The sequence below is a fragment of the Paroedura picta genome, chromosome 9 (genome assembly GCF_049243985.1).
Source record: "Paroedura picta isolate Pp20150507F chromosome 9, Ppicta_v3.0, whole genome shotgun sequence".
Taxonomy (NCBI): domain Eukaryota; kingdom Metazoa; phylum Chordata; class Lepidosauria; order Squamata; family Gekkonidae; genus Paroedura; species Paroedura picta.
In genome coordinates, this window is record NC_135377.1 from 22,853,838 (window position 1) to 22,867,972 (window position 14,135).

The 14,135-nt window shown below is 43.9% G+C and overlaps 1 protein-coding gene across 3 annotated transcripts in view; it reads right to left on the reverse strand.

Annotated features, from left to right (window-relative positions):
• Nucleotides 1-14,135, reverse strand: part of LOC143844588 (uncharacterized) — a 53,596-nt gene that overhangs the window by 15,090 nt on the left and 24,371 nt on the right. Inside the window, exon 5 of one of the 3 annotated variants that reach the window (XM_077351898.1) lies at nt 12,459-12,708. The exons of the other annotated variants lie outside the window; for them this stretch is intronic. The gene's annotated coding sequence lies outside the window, so the exon portion shown is untranslated. Of the gene's footprint in view, nt 1-12,458; nt 12,709-14,135 lie in introns of those variants that run through there. 3 annotated transcript variants of the gene reach the window in all.

Below are 14,135 nucleotides of genomic sequence, written 5' to 3' on the forward strand. Positions count from 1 at the left end.
TTTGTTTATCCCGTTCTTTAAATCTGCTTCATGCATTATGCAGTTGTGTTTGTTGTGGCCACCCACTCCGGTAGCCCTGCTCAGTCATTATTACTTTAGTGATCTGACCGCATATAAGGGGAGATTGAATCATGCGTGAGCCTGTGGATACATGTTGCCATTTTGTAGGAGGATGGGACAACAAACATGGTTCCAGCTTCAGCTCATGGGATTGGAGGGACACATTTTTGAGGGTACACGTCCGCATATATTAAAGTTGGAACATTAACCAAAGCTGGTCTTTAAAATTTGTAAACTTAGGGCTCTTTTTGATGAAGATAATCACCGGAATGGAGTACTAGCACCTTTTGGGAGGTCTCCCCAAGTCCTGCAGTGGAAATTGGTGCAACCATTTATATGAGTACTGTGTTCATTCAGGCAACAATCCTTTTCCTTTGCTAGAAGCTCAGGTGTATACAGCTTCTCCACTATGCACATAAACGTATCGTGCTCTGTGTGAGCTATTTGGTAATGCATGAAACCCTGAGTTGGGCTTGCAGCCCTCTTGACTGGATGGTCTCTGAAACTCCCTTTTATGACTCCTATTTTATTTTATTTTTTAAAACTCTGACTATTTTCTAATTTTAGTCAGGCTCCAGAACTTCTGCCAAAGACAATATTGCAACACAACAGAGCCCGCTGATGGAATCAGCCAGGAATGTGGCCCACGGCTCTTTTTCAGAAACAGCTTCCCCAAATGATACGCCTTCGTTAGCAACAAAGTTGGTGTCGAATGCTTGAACCCCACTGCCAAGGTTAAGTTAATTCCTCATGAGATTTAGATCTGCAGTACCAGATTCTTGATATGCCAAAATCAAGCCGTCACAATATGCTCTTCACTACAAAACTTGGGCCACTCTAGCTTTTGCATGGTTTTGTAGTATAAAAAGGGCCTAGCTGCAAACTACGGAGGAAACGTGCACAATTGGGACAGTAAAAGTACATCTTTGCTATTCATAGAATATGGAATGCTGGCCATAAAAAAGACCTATTAATAATCATCTTACCCCATGGAGCTGGAGGAAGTTGAACAGGGTTATATGCACTCGACCCTAAAACAAAGAGTCAACTAAACTCAGTACCAAACTAAGTTAAGTTTGCTGTATAAAGTGTACAAATATAATTTACATACATAATTTTGCATAATTTATTCTACTATTATTAAGTCAATGGGCTTGGAAGAGTATAACTGTGTTTAGGACTGCACTGTCAGGCTTACATTTGGAAGAATGGAAAAGTGATCAGAATCCACGGATCAAAAGGTGGGACGGGCCGCCCCTGCCCCCCCACCCCCACCCCCTCCCCCTCCGACTGGGCTCACCTGCTGCCATGGGCACTACTCCCGGGCCCCGGCAAACTCCGGGAAGAGCTCACCAGGCAAGGAAGCTGGTACTGAGGCCTAAGCAGCCGAGATGGCCCGGAGCAAGCACCTGGCCAAGCAGCCCACGGACACGCGATGGTGCACCACCTGAGACGCGGCAGGCATGCTGGCTGGGCCGAGGGGAAGGGAAACTTCTCCCGCCCTCCCCTGGAGCCGTTTCCCCTTTGCCCAGTCAGCGCACCCGCCCCATCTCAGATGCGGTGGGCACACTGGCTGGGCTGAGGGGAAGAGAAACCCCTCCCCCCGCTGCCGGAGCCACTTCAACGCAGGACGGAGGGACACTCTGGTGGGAGATGGGATTTTTGTGCCCAAGGTGTGAGTGTCCCGCCATTTCCGGATCACCTGGTCACCTTAAAGAATGGGGAGCACTTTGTATGCAAAACTAGTGAGGAGAATAACATACATTAGGTCCTAAAGCACTGAAAGCTCTTTTCCCAGGAAATTTCATCTGGAATATCACAGGATCAGTGCTCTGAAGAAGAGAGTGACTCATGCTTGCTTCCTCAGCCTGGCAGTGCTGGTGCCAAAGGTCAACAATGTTAGCAGCCACCGGAATCCTTGGACAACCAACAGCTACCCCTAAAGACTTGAGGGTGCCTCCTGGGGAGGGTGAAGTTTGGGAAGGAAGAACTTGACAGGGGTGCAAGGCCATAGAGTTCACCTTGGCTGATTCCGCAGGGGTGGAAAAGGCCAGGAGGGTGCTAATATAGAAGCGGGGCTAATCCCTGCTCCCAAATGACGTCATCACCAGGCTGGCCCCCTCCTGGGCCTAGCAGACATTAGGCCACTGTTGCCCTGCTTTAAGGGAACGTGGATATTTTCTGTTTTCCCTTAAGTGATCCAAAGGCCATGGGGACACAAGAAGCAGTGGGGCATGCTTCTCCACCACAACCCATTGGCAGCACCCTGGAGTGGCACTGGTGGTGTGGATTTGCCCCTTGTGACACTGCCACTTCTTCCAGGAGATTCTGTGGCCTGGATATTCTCTGTAATTCTGGGAGTAACCCAGGTCTTATCTGGAGTGGGACAACCCTACCTTGACCTGCTACCACGCAGCACTATTGCCTACCTTCTCTTCTAAAGACCAATTTGCATTTCATGGTGTAAGCTTTTGAAAGTCAAAGCCCCCCTTTTTCAGATGCTTGTTGGTCTTTAAGGTGTTTCAGGATTCAAATCTAATTGTTCTACTGTAGACCAACACAAATACCCTCTACCTAGAACTATCTCCTGCTATTGTGTGGGAGGGTGATCTTTGTTGATTTCTAGCTCTGAGTTCAGGCCCCTCCTTGTATCTCACACTGCTTTCAATGTCATCTCCCCACAATGCCCAAGAGATACTTTCTGGAAAACACAGCAGGGGGAAAGTGGGGAAGATCGAATCTACCAGCACCATCTCTGGTAGACTTGGTTCGAAGAATCAGCCTTGCATTTGTTGATTTGTTCTCAGAAATGCTGTACTGCACTAAATCCTGGCTTCATCAATCAGTTTTAATGCCTCCATCATGAAGGCTCATTTTCTAAAATTGCCTCATTGAATTCAAGGAAACTATAAATGATTTGAGAGACACTCGTCAAGAATAAGATTATCATTTTATTGGACACTTTTACAGGTTACTTCAAGAACTGCTTGAAAAAGAATTGAAAAAGAAAGCTTAGCAGTTGGAAGATAGATGGCATATCTACCCAGATGTCATTTTACTTTGGGCATAACTTTTCCATACTGCCCTGTGTTTCCACTAAATGGTTCTCAGAGGATGACAAATAAAAAAGAACAATAAAAGCAAAATCTAGTACAAAACAACAAGAACTTCCTAAAGCTAGTAGCACAAAAAAACTTCCCTAAAAATGTAAACTCTATTACAAAAAAAAAAAAAAAAAAGACTAGAGGATTTTTTGAAAGTGTGCCTGATTTAAATAATAGACTTGTGCCTTACTAAAATCCACTGAAGTCAATGGGCTAAAAAGGGTGTAGAACTGTTTAGGACAGCACTGTAAATACAATTTGTTAACATTTCCTTTCCTGAGTGTTATGTTTTTGGAATCATCTATTATTTGTTCAGAGTTTGTTTAAATTTGAGTTAAAGGGATTCTCAGGTTATCAGTCATATAAATGTCTGCAGAAAGCATATTCGTCTCACAATACAGTTATTTTATTAATCCCTCTTCATTCATCATGGTGCAAAAGAGAGAGAATTTTCCCCAGCAAAATGGTAAACTAGGACAGATAACCAGTTATATAACAGACAAAAAGTATTAATAAAAAGAAACACTCTACAGAATATTCATTCCAAATAATAACAAACTTGCTGTTTTGAATGGATTATATACCACAAAGAGATAGCTTAATCCAAAACAGTCCCCCCCCCAAATAAAGTAGCTGAAAAGGTCACAGTATCTCATTTTGTTGCTCATATTCTACAGAAGTGGGCTCTGTCTAGCCTGTTACATAATCCTTGGAATGCTTGAAAATATTTAAATGATGGCAGTTTTCTACACTTTGTAGGAGGAAATGCAATGAGAATACTTCTGTTCATAATAGGCCTTATTTGAAGGAAGGAAGGAAGGAAGGAAGGAAGGAAGGAAGGAAGGAAGGAAGGAAGAAAGAAAGAAAGAAAGAAAGAAAGAAAGAAAGAAAGAAAGAAAGAAAGAAAGAAAGAAAGAAAGAAAGAAAGAAAGAAAGAAAGAAAGAAATTCCCTTCTGTCCCTAAGGTCAGATATTATCTCCATATAGCCAGATTTATCGATATTTTGCTGTTACTAGATACAGTTTTTGAAAGATTTCAAATTAACTAAAGTCAATCAACCCAATAAAGTTTGTACTATGTATGTCCTGCATTGGCTGTACTAGTAGTTCCAGGATATAGTTTCAGAGGGCAGCCATGTTGGCCTGTAGTACAACTAGATTTGAGTCCAGTAGCATCTTAGAGACTGACAAGATTTTTCCTTCACCAAGTATTTGTATCTGATGATGCAAGGACTCTAACTCTAGGAGTCTGCATATTGTCTCCTTTCCCTGCTTCCTTCTCACCCACCAGCCATCCAACCTTTTATCATTTATAACCCACTTTTACTCACGATGAGGAGCCAAAGCAGTTTACATAGTCCCTTTTTCCTCTATTTTATCCTCCTACCATCCCTATATGAATTAGGCTGAGATTGTTTAACTGGTCCAAGCTCACCCAGTAATCTTTCAGGACATAGTAATAATTTGAACCTGCATCTCCTAGATCCTATTCTGAAACTCTAGCCATTACACCACATTGGCTTTTGTAGGTTGGTTGAACAATAACAAGCAGTTAGTCATGACTACATTGTAGTAAGTTGTCTGGTGGTTTCTGCCTTACATAGACTTCATAAGTCCTCCTGTAAAGGGCAAAATGGCCCTGGAAAGGTCGTGGTTTTTACTGAGAGAAACCAAAGCTTTAAGGCTGGCAATGCTGTTGTGGTTGTCTAGCAATGGCCAATGAGGATATTTGTTTTTAAAGCTACAGGTGCTGCTTCTATCATTTGAGATAGTTTTAATCCCCTGAAGTTTGGGCTTTTTTTAAGATTTGAGATTTTTCTGCAAACCCGGGGCTTTTTGCTGGTTTGTAGGGGGACGTTGCAATGTCTGTTCATGGCCACAGTCTCTGGGTTTAAATATCTGCAGTTGGGGTCACACCAAGAATTAGCTATATTGTTGACAATATACATAGCAGCAACCAGCACACTGGCATAAACCAGTGCACAGTTTGCACTTAGATTACTGGTAACTGTTTACTTCTATCATTTCCCTTTCTGTAAAGCATCTCTAAGAGGTCCTTTATTCTCATAAAAATCTTCACCTGCCATTTCCTCCACACACTCATTATTCCAGGATCCCATCTGCCCCTCCAATATATCTCAATGTAAAGATTTCATTTACTTTTTGAAAGGCTCATATTTGAGTCCTTACTGAACCATATTTGGCTCTGAGATCATAGGTTGCAGACCACTGTCCTAATAAGGTAACCCATCACTTTTTTGGAATATACAAACTCTGCAATGTGTATGATTTAATAACAGAATTTAAAGAGAATCCTGCAGGGGGTGTCAGAGGAAATGTGTATTTAGCATATTTAGATCAGGAACTTTCTGATACGTTCCTAGTTATCTCCTCCAGTGTCCTGATTGGTTCAATTGGAGACTTTCAGCTCCTTTGAACATACTTCCTCCTTGCTTGCCTCCTGCACAGGGAAATGACTGCAGACAACAGAACAGTTATTTAGGTTTTGCTCTTCTCTTTTCTACACAAAGTTGTTTCTCTTCATAATAAAACCATTTTATTCTTTTAGGAAACTTGGTGCTTGACACTCGATGCATATTTAAACTCTACCAACATATTTTATGTGGGTGAAAAGGAGAGTTTACCCAGCAGGTTGGTTTATTCATGATTTTTCCTTGGGTCAGAGCAGAGCATTCTCATTAGCATTGTTCTGATCTCAGATAATTCTGGGAATGATTCCAAGTTTTAGCTAGCCAACAGAATTTACTGTCTGCATTTAATATCTTAAAATATGGGCATGCCGAGTGCAAGCAAAGATTTAAACATCTAGCAAGCCAACATTGCCAGGATGAGGCTGGACACCATCCTTGAGGCAGATTTCCAGGTACTGTGGTTAGATCCTGGGAATACACTATAATTGACTCTTGTGGTTTTCATTAGCATTTCACGTGATCTTCAAGCCGCCTTTCTCAACTTTTTTACTGTTGAGAAACCCCTGAAACATTCTTCAGGCTTCAAGAAACCCCAGAAGTGGAGTGACCATGCAGAATATGGTTGGGAAACATAACTGTGTACATGCCCACCCAGGATCCCTCCTCTCTCCAGCCCCTCCTGGCCCATCATTGGCCATTTTCGGAGGATGGGAGAGATCAAAATGACCATATACGATCATATTGCCCAATAAAAGTTTAACAAATATTTAATATATATAATTAGTTAATTCACTTACATTTATTCAGGAAACCCTTCCAAGGACACCAAGAAAACCCAGGGTTTCACGAAACCCTGGTTGAGCAAGTCTGTCTTAAAGCTATCCTCTATGTCTGTGGAAAGGGACTTGCCCCCTTTCTCCTCCTTCCTGGCTAGTCATTGGGAAAATGCGTATTCCATGAGATCACTAGCCATTAATTGCAACAACAATCACATTCCCCCCACACAAACACACCTTTTCACTAAGGAGCCCCGGGTGTCATACATGGCTCCTTCCTGATCTTCGCAGCCAGTCTGTGATAAGGTAGGTTAAGCTGAGAGTGTGTGACTGGCCCAAGAATCATTCAGACCTTTCCCACACCAGGAATTTGGCCCAACTCACAGCTCATCCAGTCGTGGGGATAATTATCGCTTCCTGATTATGTCGGTGCCAGTCCAGGGTGGTTTTGGGCCTGGCGTGACTCAGGACCTCGGTTGGCCCACGGCAAAGGAACACAGATAAATCTGCATCCCCTTTTGTGCCACAGACCTCTTCGGGGCGTATGTCAGCCCAAGGCTGTCTGGAAGGGGAAAACTCAAGCCATGTTGGCCTGGCTTCTCCCCACCCCCGCCCGCAATGCCAAGTTCCTAAAAAGGCATCCTGGGGCATTTATTTTTATTCTTAGGAATGCAGTGTTGTGTTGTTATGTTCTTAAAACTTTTTTAAAAAGGTCCTTGCTGCCCCAGCTGTCTCGTGTGGCCCTCCCCTGAATAGTTGTGGTAGTTATCACGAAATAGCTTCAAGCTGGTCAGTAGACAATATGACAACAACTGTACCGGAGCTGCATAACTAGTAGACAATTTGAATAGCCAGGGTTGCTCTGTTTGAAGCATGGCAGCCTCAACCCAGCCCAACAACTAGGCATTTCTTCAACCTTTCCCAACCTAATGAAGTAAATTGGATGAACTGATTTATTTCCCTTTTAACCTGCCTCTCACTCCTGTTCCCAAGGACAAAATAATACATCTTAAAACCAAATTAATGCATTGTTAGAAAACCACCCATAAAACGTTAGGACCCAAATCATTACGAGTTGACAGTAAAATTCTCAGACTGAATGTAACAGGGGATCATAAACTCTCGAGCCATGATCTAGCCTTCACCCACACAATTAATAATTGAAATTAACAGTGACTAGCAGCAGCACAAGGATCCTTACGGGGGATATATTATCGTTTCCTCTAAAGCTAAGACTGGCTCAGACATGTCCCTTGAACTCTCTGACTGCATAAAAGTCTGAGGACAGTCCACTGATGTAATATGAAAGACAACATTCTTAAGGTTTACCAAAAGGTGATGTGAAAAGCAGCTGCTCTGGGACTTCTTCCCCCACCACTCAGATAATGCTTGTATCAAGGAAACAGAGAATCATAGCTCCTCACCCTCTGAATGTTGGCCTCCTTTCTGGTTCCTGATGCTGAGGAACCACACCCCTGGCCTCACTGACATGTTTCCTGGATACAGTAAGACTTTTCACAAGTTATCGTGAATGGGAATACAAGCTGGGTACATACGCTGAATGAAATAAAAGTAATGACACCCCAGCTCTCACAGGTATGTGGGACACATACCTGCTCTGGAGCTCTGTAATCCAGCAGGATGATGGAGTCGGGAGGGGGGGTCCTGGAGTTACGACCGGAGGGTCCTGCCCTATGTTAAGCATCAAGCATTAGATGCATGGCTAGATAGAGCTGACGACCTGTATATCATCTGGGCCCACACTGTTGTCTGGATGTGGGCACAGGGAAGTTGATGGGGACTTTTGGGGAAAGTGTATATCACCATCTTGTTGTTGTTTAATTGTGTTGTTAAGCTGTTAATTCTTAAATAGTGGGGTTGATTTTATTGTTGTGGTTTTATGCGGTTGTTCCTCGTTTTATATGTAAGCCACACCGAGCTGATATTTTCGGGAGGGGCGAGATATAAATCCAGTATAAATAATAAATAAAGAAGAAGAAGAAGAAGAAGAGTTGGTTCTTATATGCCGCTTTTCCCTACCTGAAGGAGGCTCAAAGCGGCTTACAGTCGCCTTCCCCTTCCTCTCCCCACAACAGACACCCTGTGGGGTGGGTGAGGCTGAGAGAGCCCTGATATCACTGCCCAGTCAGAACAGTTTTATCAGTGCCGTGGGCAAGCCCAAGGTCACCCAGCTGGCTGCATGTGGGGGAGCGCAGAATCGAACCTGGCATGCCAGATTAGAAGTCCGCAGTCCTAACCACTACACCAAACTGGCTCTCAAAAATAACCCAAAACAGCAAGATCAACAAAGTGAGTTCAGCCCTGTATATCATTTCCAAAGTGTGAATGACCAGAGCTGCTTGATTTAAAAGGTGACCACATGCATGAAAAGACACAGTGGGAATGAGAGCCAGTTTGGTGTAGTGGTTAGGAGTGCGGACTTCTAAACTGGCATGCTGTGTTCGATTCTGCACTCCCCCACATGCAGCCAGCTGGGTGACCTTGGGCTGGCCATGGCACTGATAAAATTGTTCTGGCCGAGCTGTGATAGCAGGGCTCTCTCAGCCTCACCCACCCCACAGGGTGTCTGTTGTGGGGAGAGGAAAGGGAAGGCGACTGTAAGCCACTTTGAGCCTCCTTCAGGTAGAGAAAAGCAGCATATAAGAACCAACTCTTCTTCTTCAGTAATATCAGGGCTCTCTCAGCCTCACCCACCTCACAGGGTGTCTGTTGTGGGGAGAGGAAAGGGAAGGCAAATGTAAGCTGCTTTGAGCCTCCTTTGGGTATAGAAAAGCGGCATATAAGAACCAACTCTTCTTCTTCTTCATAACCGGGCCATGAACTAGAATAAATGACAACTTTGCTAAAATAATATCCCTAACAAATGCCCTTTTGCCACTTAATTATCTCCAGCTAGAAGAAGAAGGACTGAATGCTCACGTTCGGTTTGCCTACCACAACAAGGTTGGTCGGGTGGTGAAAGAAAAGGTAGGCAGGCAAAGCAGAGGGAGTAAAGTGGCTCACGGCAACACAGTCCTATAAAAGGGAATAAAAAGGCATTATTGAAAGCCCAGGAGAGAAATGCGTGCTGGATTGAAAGCACTTGGAACCGTCATGAAGGAACAGTGCCCTCTGCATGAACAGCCATTTGAGTTCTGCTGTCAGGCTAAAAGAAAAACAACTTGTCAAAAATAAACAGCTTTGCTGGCACAGAGACAATTTGAGAAGGAGCTTTGAGTTACTTTAATAAATAATTACTCTCCATAATATGCCTATGTGCCTACTCTGTGTAAGCCGACTAGGTGAAAGCTATACCCCTTCTCCAGCTAAATCAAACAGAATTCCAGAAGACTAACAAAATCTATTCGAGCATAAGCTTTTGAGAGTCAGAGCTCACTTCATTAGATGTGCAAAGTATACACAATTACAAACAACAGGAAAGCAGGAATAACTTTATTTGTAACGAGAGTCAAGTGGGTAGCCATGTAAGTAACTGCAAGTATAAACATATCTTCCATGGAGGAATAATCCATCCTGACAAAGAAGCTCTGACTTACAAAAAATTGTGCGGGAATAAATGTGATCAGTCCTTAAAAAGGGCTGCTTTTTTGGTACCCAGTTTTTACTACCTGAAGGAGTCTCAAGGCATTTTATAATAGCCTACCCCCTCTTCTTCCCACAAGAGACACCCTGTGAGGTAGGTGAGGCTGAGAGAGCTCTGAGAGAACTGTGACTGGCTCAAGGTCACCCAGTTGGACTTCTACATAATTTGATTTAGCCCCAACAGACTTATATGGTTACCTCTCTGGAATGACCTTCTCCAAATACTTAAGGCTTATTCACAGATTTGGCTATCTACACATCTCCTCCCTAAGAAGCATGAAGAGCCAGTTTGGTTAGGAGTGCGGACTTCTAATCTGGTGAGCTGGGTTTGATTCTGCACTCCCTCACATGCAGCCAGCTGGGTGATCTGGGGCTTGCTGCAGCACTGATAGAGCTGTTCTGACCGAGCAGTAATATCAGGGCTCTCTCAGCCTCACAGGGTGTCTGTTGTAGGGAGAGGAAAGGGAAGGCAATTGTTAGCCCCTTTGAGACTTCTTTGGGTAGAGAAAAGCAGCATATAAGAACCAACTCTTCTTCTTCCTCTAATATCATAATCTGGGTGCGGAAGATAAGCATGCCAGCTCCTCAAGGGGTTTGCAAACCAAGGTAGCCACCACTAGGCCCCTCCCTGCCCCAAACCTTTGCTTCTCCAGGTTCTGCCCCGAAATCTCCAGGGATTTCCCAAACTGGAGTTCGCAACACTCGTGAGAACCTTGTTCGGACAGCCCTGGTGAGAGAAAGCATGGCAATGATGCAACCTTCTGCAGACGACTTCACACATTGAAATGTTTTGTTAATCATTGTTTTGGAACCGCTGCTTGGATACTGCAGTGGTCTGGCTTCAAACTTCAGGCCAGTTAATATGACATTAAATCTTAAAAATACCAGATACTCACCAGTGTTGAGACAGGCTTCCCAGATGAAAACCATAGCATTAGTAGACAGCAGCATTAAATTGAGGCTGAAGGCAAAAACACTTTGGCATGTTATCTTCCCTAGGCTCTCTCTCTTGCTCTCTCTTTTTAATTGTACCCTGGCTAAAAACCAAGTATCATTAAAGGCAAGTGTTGACAGTTTGTATGTACAAATCTCTGCCTGGTCTCTATGACTGATCAGGCCCAAAGGGTCTTCTTGTCAGTGGAGGAATCCAGGGATTCAATAAAGGACTCTGACCAATGTGCTGGGTAAGAACTGATCTCTGTAGCCTAGAGATGACCTGCAATTCCTTGGGATCCTCCGGTCCCACCTGGAGGATAGCGTTCGTACCCTACCTGCCGCATATCCTCACTACATATGCAAATACATGTTTCCTCCATTTTGATTGATTTTGCAGATTTCATACCCTGACTTTCGAAGAAGGCAGGAAAAAAATCCAAGACTGACAGAAGTTGAGAGAAATTAGGGGCTTCTCCTTTAAGGCAAGTTTGTCACATGACCACTTGTGACAAACTTGCCTTAAGAGACCACGGGTTCTCTACCATGGAGGAGAGCCCAGATTCAAAACAATGCGATTTTTAAATATATTGAGGATTAAAAGCACTCTAAGATATCGCACAATAAAGGTAGGGTCACTCCGGATCAATCCTGCTTGCTGCAGAAGGAAAATTTAAATCACCCCAAATCAAAATGGAAATCGCATTCTGTGTAGAGGGCAGGGACTGAATCGACCTGGGATTGGAATAAAAGCTCCGTGCAGTTTACATCCTGGAGAGGAAAATACTTGTGTATATTCCCCCTGAACATGCTATTGCAACAGCAAGAACACAAAAACAATGAACCCAGGCTGTCATCTTTATGAGGCTTTGTTCAACATTCAAGCTAAGTAACTTCTAAAGGCGTGAACTGCTTGGCTTGGAAATATTTATATTAGAAGGGATTATGTTTTTATGGGATAGCAACATTCCTAGAAAGTGTCGGGCGTGAGTGCTGTTTAGGAGCACTGATATTCAAGGTCAGCATGGAGAGATTACGAGCAGGACATTTATCTATGGGAGTGGAACATTATCTGTTGTCACTTCACAGACAGCAGTTACCTGGGAGCCTTCAGGTGCCATTAAGGAGTATCTCCTAATCAGGGGGAAATATATTGGTCCTTTGCCAGAGTTCAGGTTGCTTTGTTTTAAACAATCTTCTTTGAAAGTGCCTGAAGAGAAAGATGGATGGCTTAGATCAGTGGTCTCCAACCTTTTTATCACCGGGGACCACTCAACGCCTTTTACTGAGGCCCGGTGGGGGGGGGGATAGTTTACTCCTCTACTCTCAACCACTGCCCTAGCGCTCTCTGATCGCTATGGTAATGTTTAAACATCCCTTCAAAATAAGATACAGACACGCCACAACAATGACCATAAAGAACATTTTATTTTCATGGAAATTTTAACTCATGATAATGACAAATCAATGGGAACCCTGAGCTTGTTTCTCTGCAACGAGATAGTCCCATCTGGCAGTGATGGGAGACAATGACACCCGAAGTGTGTTGTAAAGGGCCGGGGGGGGGGGGGAGAAGGCGTCCTTTGGGGCCCACCTCCAATTAGTCAAAGGACCACAAGTTGGAGATCGCTGGCTTAGACGAAGTGTATAATATGAGCTCACTGATGGCACTCAAGAAGAATGGGGGACAGGCATTGCTCTTGTTTCCCACAGTGGAGAAGCCTGGATGCGTTCCCAGTTGCTTCATTGGAGTTGTCTAATATGCATTAGGAACCAGGGTTGCCAGCCTCCAGGAAGAACCTGGAGATGTTCCAGAAAAACACACAAGAGTAGGGGGATCAGTTCAGAACCAGAAAATGGCTGCTTAAATGGGTGGCACTTTACCCCTCCCAAAACCCTGCCCTCTTGGAACCTGGGAAAAATAAACCTCTACATCTCCAGGAATTTTCCAACCCTATTTTGGCAAGCCTAATTAGGATGCACCTCCACATAACAGATTTTTTAAGGAGACATGAGGAGCAGAACATAATGAACACGTCCAAGAAGTTAAACCTGACCGACGAAAGAGATGGATCTTGGGACTTTTCTGCACTCTTATTTTTGTTGCTTGGGTGCCCATGTTGCTTTGTTGTTGTTTTTCTTTTCTGCACATATTTTGCTCCCCTTAGTAGTCACTTTGATATCAGATCTTTATATCTCCAGTGTGTTTCGCTGAATCTTTAAAGTGGAGGGAAATAAGTTGGGTGTAGTGACGAAACTAAACACGTGCAGGAAAGAAAACACACACACAAGCAAGGAAAAGAAGAATGCAGAAAACCCCGTGGAATGTGCCTAAGTAGCGTTGCCAGTGCCAGGTGGGGACATTCCTGGAGATTTCCTGGGTGAAGAGGGAGGGAGAGGGAACTTAGCAGGGATGTGATGTCATAGAGGCCATCTTGCAAAGTAGCCATTTTTTCTAGGGAACTGATCTCTGCCACCTTGAGATCAATTGCTATTCTAGGAGAATTCAAAGCACTCCCTGGTGGGTGGCATCCCTAGCCTAAACCAGCAAGGGATGTTTCATCATAGCTCCATTTAGATTTCACCTCTGTTCTGTTACGAAACTCAAGGTGGCTCACGTAAGCATCCCACCGAGGCACTGACCAAGTCCAGACACGCACAGTTTCAGCAAGGTTGTTGTGTTGTGCACTTAGCACACATACCTTTGGACCTTATAAACTTCAAGCACAGCTGCGTGTGAAAGCTCCCTGATGGGACAATGTAAATGCTCACTGGAAGTTATAGAAGATGTGGTTGTATTAGAGCCGGAAACGATGACGCATTGCTAACCGTATGAGTAAAAAACAGCCAACAATAATCAATCTCCTACTTAAGCATACAGTTTGTCTTCTCTTGTTGCCTGCCCCCAGCATCCAAGGCATAGGAGCATATTGCCTCTGAAAACTAAAGTCTAAATTCGCTCTCATGACTGGGAGGCACCAATCAACTCCCTTTAACATAAAAAAGTTTGCATGCACATGAAAGTTTATAACTTGAGCAAGCTGCTTTAGACCAACACAATTACCTACCGGAATCTATCTACCCTGTCAGTCTCTCTCTCCCTGTTCTATCGCTGCTTACTAGAAGCAAGTCTCCATGACTTCTGGGCCTCATCATGCCGTAGATCCTTCCGCTCAGGGGACACACACTTTTCCTTCTGAGTAACTGCTTCTGAATAATAAACTAGT